The sequence below is a fragment of the Arachis hypogaea genome, chromosome 18 (genome assembly GCF_003086295.3).
Source record: "Arachis hypogaea cultivar Tifrunner chromosome 18, arahy.Tifrunner.gnm2.J5K5, whole genome shotgun sequence".
Lineage (NCBI taxonomy): Eukaryota > Viridiplantae > Streptophyta > Magnoliopsida > Fabales > Fabaceae > Arachis > Arachis hypogaea.
In genome coordinates this window covers 118,969,575-118,976,602 of record NC_092053.1, presented here as the reverse complement: position 1 = coordinate 118,976,602, position 7,028 = coordinate 118,969,575, and positions in this window count along the sequence as shown.

Sequence of the window (7,028 nt, the reverse complement as noted above, 5' to 3'; positions counted from 1 at the left end):
GTGTCTTGCTACTTCTTTTTCAAAAAATTTTCTTTTTAAGCTTAGTGGGAAATACATGAGATATCTTGTAACCATAAATATTTCAAAAATAAACTACTAAAGCAAGGAAATTCTAAGAGTGATCATGTAAAAGTTAGAATAGAAAACAGGAAATAAGATAAAGGAAGGGATAATAAAACTTAACCACCTCAGTTGTGGTGGTTGCTGATCTTCCATGAAGATGATTCACCATCCTTTGGTGCCATTGATGCTAGTATAAACCCAAAGCTCGCTCTGCAATACCAAACTTAAAAAATTTTGCTTGTCCGAATGCAAAAAAAACTTGGTCCCTTGTTGGCGTTAAATGCCATGACTGCTTTCTTCCTTGCTGGCACTAACCACCTAGCTTGGGGTTTAGTGCCAGAGCCTTATTACTCTAGGGTGCTCTGTTCTTCCATTTTGAGTTCTTATGTCCCTATTCTAAGCACTGTACATGATCACAAACATTAGAAAACCTAGGAAAACTTTGAAAATTAAGAAAAAAAAAGAAAAAAATGAGATAAAACAGAAATAAACTAAAAGATACTTCTGGTTAGGTTGCCTCCCAACAAGCACTTTTTTAATGTCATTAGCTTGACACTTGATTGGTGAATTTTCTTCCTCCTCTTCCAGTTGTTAAATGAAATGACTCCACAGGAAAAGAGGAGGAGATTAGTGCCCTCAGATTTGAATTTCTCCTAATACGTTTTCTTTTTCCGTTTTCAACTTGATTCTCCTTGCTTGTTAGGGTAAAGGTTAGATTCCTTTTTGCTGACCTTCTCTTTTTTATGGGTATCATCTTTGGTTCCTTGGTCAAAATCTCCTTTTTAGTAAATTACTTAATTATCTCTACCACCCTGAATTCAGGATTTGGGTGTTGTGTTATGGGTGGAGTGTACCCTTCATCAAGAACCTCTGGAATTGGTGGTTCAGTAAACTTACCCTCTATGTAGCTCTCTGCTTCAATGGAGTGTATATTCCCATAATTGTTTTCTTCCCTTACAACCTCCTTTGTTTGTGCATCTTTTTCTTCTTCCATGTGTAAGGGTTGGAGAGTTCTCTAATTCACTGGGATATGGACTCCTTTAAATGATTTCCTCACATTCTTTTGTATGAATTTGCATTGCTTCCCTTGTTAGGGGGTTTGCTAGTTCCTCTGCCAAACACTTGATAATTACCTCCACATGCCCCTCTACATTTTTGACACTCATTCTCATATCATATATGCAACTTTGAGCGGCCTCCTCTAATTTTTTCATTGTAAGCTCTAAAGCTGATAGTTCTTGATAAGGAGATGATGATTCTTGATATGAATAATGAGATGATGGCTCTTGATATGAGTAAAAGGAGCATAGTTCTTGGTATGGATAGAGAGGTGGTGGTTCTTGGTATGAGTAAGTAGGGGATGAGGATGGCTCGGTTATTTGCTCCAGTTCTTGGTAGGAAAAATAAAAAGATGATGGTTCTTGATATGAACAAGAAGAAGATGGTTTTTGATAGGGATAGAGAGGTGGTGATTCTTGGTATGAATATGGATATGAGTTTCTAAACCTCCTAGGTTGAGGAGAGGAGCCCTGCTGAGTCTATGAATGAATAAAAGTATTTATGTTTCTTCTTCGATCTGTGTTTGATCTATCTCTAAGATGTATATCCGATCTTCATCGTGGTGAGCAGGATGATCTGACAAATTAGCTCTGTTCATCACATTAAGATGAACGTGCCTGACAAACACACGTGTCTACTTGGGTTCGCGTGAGTACCTGGAAGAAAAGCACAAGCCAACAGCTATGTTTATACATCTCTCAGACGGTTAATCCACGACTTCGTTGGGGACTTCTCGAGACACCAGTTCAGCTGATTTCCGGGGAGATTAGAGTCTCTGTGGTATAGGATAGAATCCATAGAAGCAGCGTTCTCTGATCCGAAAGATTCGACCTTGTTTGTGGCGCTTTGAGTAGGATCGCCAAGAGAATGACTTGTTAAGCACTTCACCTTCCGTCAGATTGAATGACCATGGCCAATGGCCACGGCCAAAAGGCATTCATTCTGTAGCAGAGGAGATCAATGACTATGGGAAATGGCTTTGACCACTTACAGCCTGCCATAGTAGAAGATCATTCACAAGCAAAGAAGACAGTAATACCAGAGTTCATTCAGAAAGACAAAGCAATGATAAACCCCAATTTGGTGGTTTATCTTGTGCTTAATTTAGGAGATTTTATCAACTTTTCTCACATTTATTCGATGAAATAGCATGGTTTCGTAATTCTCCCGTAATTTGTGCTTAAGTGTGAAAACATACTTTTTAGGCCTTTAATTTGCTAATTTTAATTCACCTTTGATTCCACTAGATGCCTTGATGTGTTTGTTAGTGAATTTAGGTTGAAAAGGCTAGGAATGGATCAAAGGAGTGAAGAAAAAATCATGCAAAGTGGAAAATTAATGGAAAATCAAGAATTTGGAGTGCATTCATTGACGCGCACGCATACCAGACGTGCACGCGTGAATATGAAGTAGCATGGCGACATGTACGCGTGACCCATGCGTACGCGTCGTTGCTCGCACGTGACCTTATTAAAGCGAAAATGCTGGGGGCAATTTCTGAGCTTTCCAGGCCCAAATCCGACTTATTCCAGAGGCTATTACATATATAATTCAAGAGGAGTCAAAAGGGGGGGGGGGAAGCACATAGGTAGTTTTCACCATGCTTTAGTTAGTTTCTAGAGGGAGAAGCTCTCTCTTCTCTCTAGAATTAGGTTAGATGTAGATTAGGATTTCTTAGATCTAGGTTTAATTCATGCTTTGATTTACCTTTCCTTTCTAATTTCTTGTTCCTTTACCTTTGCTTTCTTAGTTTAGTATTTTACTCTTTGTATTTGTTTACTTTGTTGTTGATGCACTCTTGTTTCTTCTATTTTTCTTTAATACAATTTATGTTTGATTTCTTTTATTGTTTAATTGCTTTGTTGTTGTTAATTTTTTGCAATTGGTAGTTGTAGATTTATATTTGTTGCATTTTTATCTTGCTTTCATTTTATGCCTTCCAAGTGTTTGATAAAATGCTTAGAAGGATGTTAGAGTAGATTTTTGTGTTCTTGGCTTGGGATGGTAACTTAGGTGAAATTGAGTTGCTAATATCCAAGTGATTGATAATTGGTGTCCATTGACACTAGTTTTCACTAAGTCCATTAGTGAGGTGACTAGGACTAAAGGATTAGGATTGATGTAGCTCATTTGACTTTCCTCTACTCATTAGAGGTTGACTTAATGGGATTAATCCTTGCAATTATCATATTGGGGTTAGTAACAAGGATAAAGATCCTTAACCATCAACCCTTGCCAAGACCTTTTTACATTTGAGTTTCATTTACTTTCTTGTCATTTAAGTTTCTTATTTCTTATTCCAAAACCCCAAAATATACTTTGCCATAACCAATAATTTGAGTACACTTCCCTGCAATTCCTTGAGAGACGGCCCGAGGTTTGAATACTTCGGTTATTTTTATTGGGGTTTGTACTTGTAACAAACAAATTTTTTATTGAGGATTGTTTGTTGGTTTAGCACTATACTTGCAACGAGAATTTATTTGTAAAATTCTATGCCGACAAAAATCCCTTCATCATAATGGCGCCGTTTCTGAGAAATTGCAAATGTGTTCCTTGCTATTGGTTATTGTACATATGTTAATATTGTGAATATCTTGCTTTTTGGTTAATTCTTTGTTTTGCTAGTCTTAGGACTTTGCTTCATTATTTCTTATTAGTTTTTATCTTTATTTCTCTTTTCATTATGAATTCTCACCCTTTTGGCTATGAGTGTGGTTACAACTACGTTGTAGGAATTGGGAATTTCAATGAGAATATGCATCAAGGATGGAACAATCAAAGGTGGGAGGAGCCTCAAGCTTATGGACAACCTTCTTGGCAATAACCTCCTCCGGTCTCTTATAGGTATAATTCCACTCCTAATGCATATCAATCTAATGGATGTGGTGATCCTTATTGTGGTTGTCAACAACCACCACCATATGCCTATGAACCTCATCCTCAACAGAGCCCTCAACCATACTCACAAGCCCCTTTTTTACCAAACACCTTCCTATGACCCTTATCCATCATATAACCAATCACCCTTACCTCACCCTTGTGACCATTATAAGAGAAAACCTATAGAACCACCCACATTCCAATATCAATACTCCCAAGAACCACATATTTCATATACACCACCTCCATACTTTCACCAAGAAGAACCATATTCCTATTATGAACCCTTTTCCCAAAATAATGAACCCTCCTATCCACTCCAAGCTCTAATAGATGCTTCTCTCACTGTATTCCTTCAAAGGCAAGAAGAGATGAAAAGGGAGGTACTAGAATCCACGACCGCCTTGATAAAGGTAGTAAACACTTTAGCCTCCCGATACTCATGCACTCAAAGCACTTCCATTGCCAATTGTGGAGAATCAGTAGAAGAGTGTAGCATGAAGGGGAGATTAGAAACTCCGGTGAAGAATAAGGAGTGGGATTTTGTATTGGAGCAATTGGAGGAAGCTATGATTGTTGAAGAAAAGGAAAAAGTGGTTGACGATTTAGGAGATGTTAAAAGTCCATGAGAATGTAGAATCATGGAGCCCTCTTCCAAGAGGATTGAAATTGATGTTGAGGAGGGTATACAACCTCCAAAACACATCATAGTTGAAGACTTTGAAGAGGTTGATCAAGAGATGGATTCAATCATTGATAAATTCTTATCTACAATTGAATCCTATCCCATTGGACTTGACATAGAGATTAAAGAAGAAGAGGCACAACCTTTCATGCCCTTGGTAAGCAATGAAGAAGAGATTGAGTTGAAAGGAAGCTACCAAGAGGAAGAGGTTGGAATTGAAGAAGCTTGCTTAGAGGTGGAGGTAATCAAGGAAGAACACAAGGGAGTAGAGCTTGTAAGGGCATTGGAGGCACCTCTCCCTAAGCCATCACCATCCATTCTTTCACTCAAGTGGGTAAATCTTTCATCTCTAAGCTTTATTATTCCACTTGAATATGGTTTTCTTGAGACGGATGGTCAACTTAGAGCTCTTTGTGGCTTTAAGAGCAAAAGGGAGATGGTTAGTGGTTGGCATTATAAATCAAAGTCCATGATGGTTACATGTTCAAGGCTTAATAGCAAGGGTTGGTGTAGAACTAGATTGCTTGGGTCTAGGATGATGTTTGATCGCTTGAGTGAGAATTCCGAGATTATGGCACCTGGATGGATTAATGATAGTCAACTTGAAGACGGGTGTAGAAACAAGATATGGGATCCAGGAATACATGAGGATCAATTTTGAGAGCCCTTAGCTTGTGAAGAACTCCATCAAGGCTTGGAGCGATTAATTCTGAAGAATGGAGCTTATTGGGGATTCAAGAATTGGTGGATGTTCAAAGAAGAGTTCAAGCACAAGCCACCTTGATAAGGAGCCCCCATAAGTCCAACTTAAGGACAATAAATAAAACTGCTAGGTGGGAGACACCCCAGCATGGTAAACTCTTTTCATTTTTTCTCTTTTGTAAATATTGGTAAAATTAGTTAATTTCATGTTTTGATTGATTTGTTTAGTTTAGTTAGTAGTCAAGGATGTTAAATAAGGTTTTATGGTGTTTTGGTAGCTATTTGGAGGTTTGGAATGCTTGGTTTGGTGCAAAAAGCTTGAAAAATTTTGAAAAACAGAGCACCATACCACGCGTACGCGTGACCCCAAGTTTTTTGCCAATCCACGCGGACGCGTCACTCACGCGTACGTGTGGATTCAAAATTTCCACCTCCACACAAATTCCAGAGAGTTGTGCTAGTTTTGGACTGGAATTGTGCATTTCACACAAGCCTACCCACGCGTACGCGTTACCCTACGCGTACGCGTCGCCCTATGAATAACCCATCATGCGTACGCGTGCCGCACGAATACGCGTCGCGCCTGTTCCGAGGGTTACCTGAAACTGGAGATCGATCTCGGATGAGATCTGCTGTGGTGGCCGGAGCTGTGGTCACCAGAGGGTGGTAATACCTGCAAGAGATTCCGATGCTTAAGTTAGCACGTGCTTTATGCAGGGTTTGTGTAGAATTAAAGTATGAGTTATACCTGGGTGCTCCAGTGTATTTATAGTAGCAGGGCGTGACCTTTTTTTGAGATAAGTTAGTTATCTTATCTTATCTTTAAGTGAAGTCATCTTATCTTTAAGGAGAACTGCCGTTATCTTTCTAGGCTTTGACTGCCTTTAGATTGGGCTGTGTTCTTTCGTTTGGGCCTGCTTTGGGCTCCTATGGTGATTTGGCCGAACTCTTTGAGAAGAGGTCGATGGCGACCCAACCTGAAGAGGTCGATCACTTGTGTCTTTAGTCTGTCCGAGTCACCTAGCTCGACCCAGGGTATGAACTGTGCCCCTACTCGAGCTCGATCTTACACTTGAGGTTGTGTCTTTGGACCTTGACCCCTTTGAGGAAGTCGTGCTCGAGCATTTTGCTTTGAGTCGATCTCCTGTTGAGACTCCTAGAATGCGAAGTGTTTTCTCTTTCCTTTTTTAATTGTAGTGCGCGTTGTGTTTTTTCTTGGAAACGTGCGAGGGTTTTTAAAGCCCATTAACTCCTCTTTGCTGTTTCCTTCTTTCCCTCTTTTACATTTCATTTTAAATTTCAAAGTGTCATCTTTCAGTTTCTTTTCTTCCTTTCCTTTGCTCTTTGCTTCGTCATCTGCTGAGGTGCTTCCTTCATCTGTTTCTCACGCCCAAAGCTTTCCGCTTTCTCTGCTCGGGAGTGTTTTGTTGGTTGCTTCTTCTTTCGTGCTTGCTTTCTCTTTCTTTACAGGTTAGTAACTCTTCCTCCCTTTTTTATTTCGACGATTTCCTTTGTATTTGTATGTCTGCGAAATTTTGGTTCTTACAAAGTCTGTTGTGAAAAGCTTGATCCTTTTTGCCAAAGATTGCATCTTTTATTTTTTATCTATGTTGCGATTCCCTCTATTTGCTCCTGT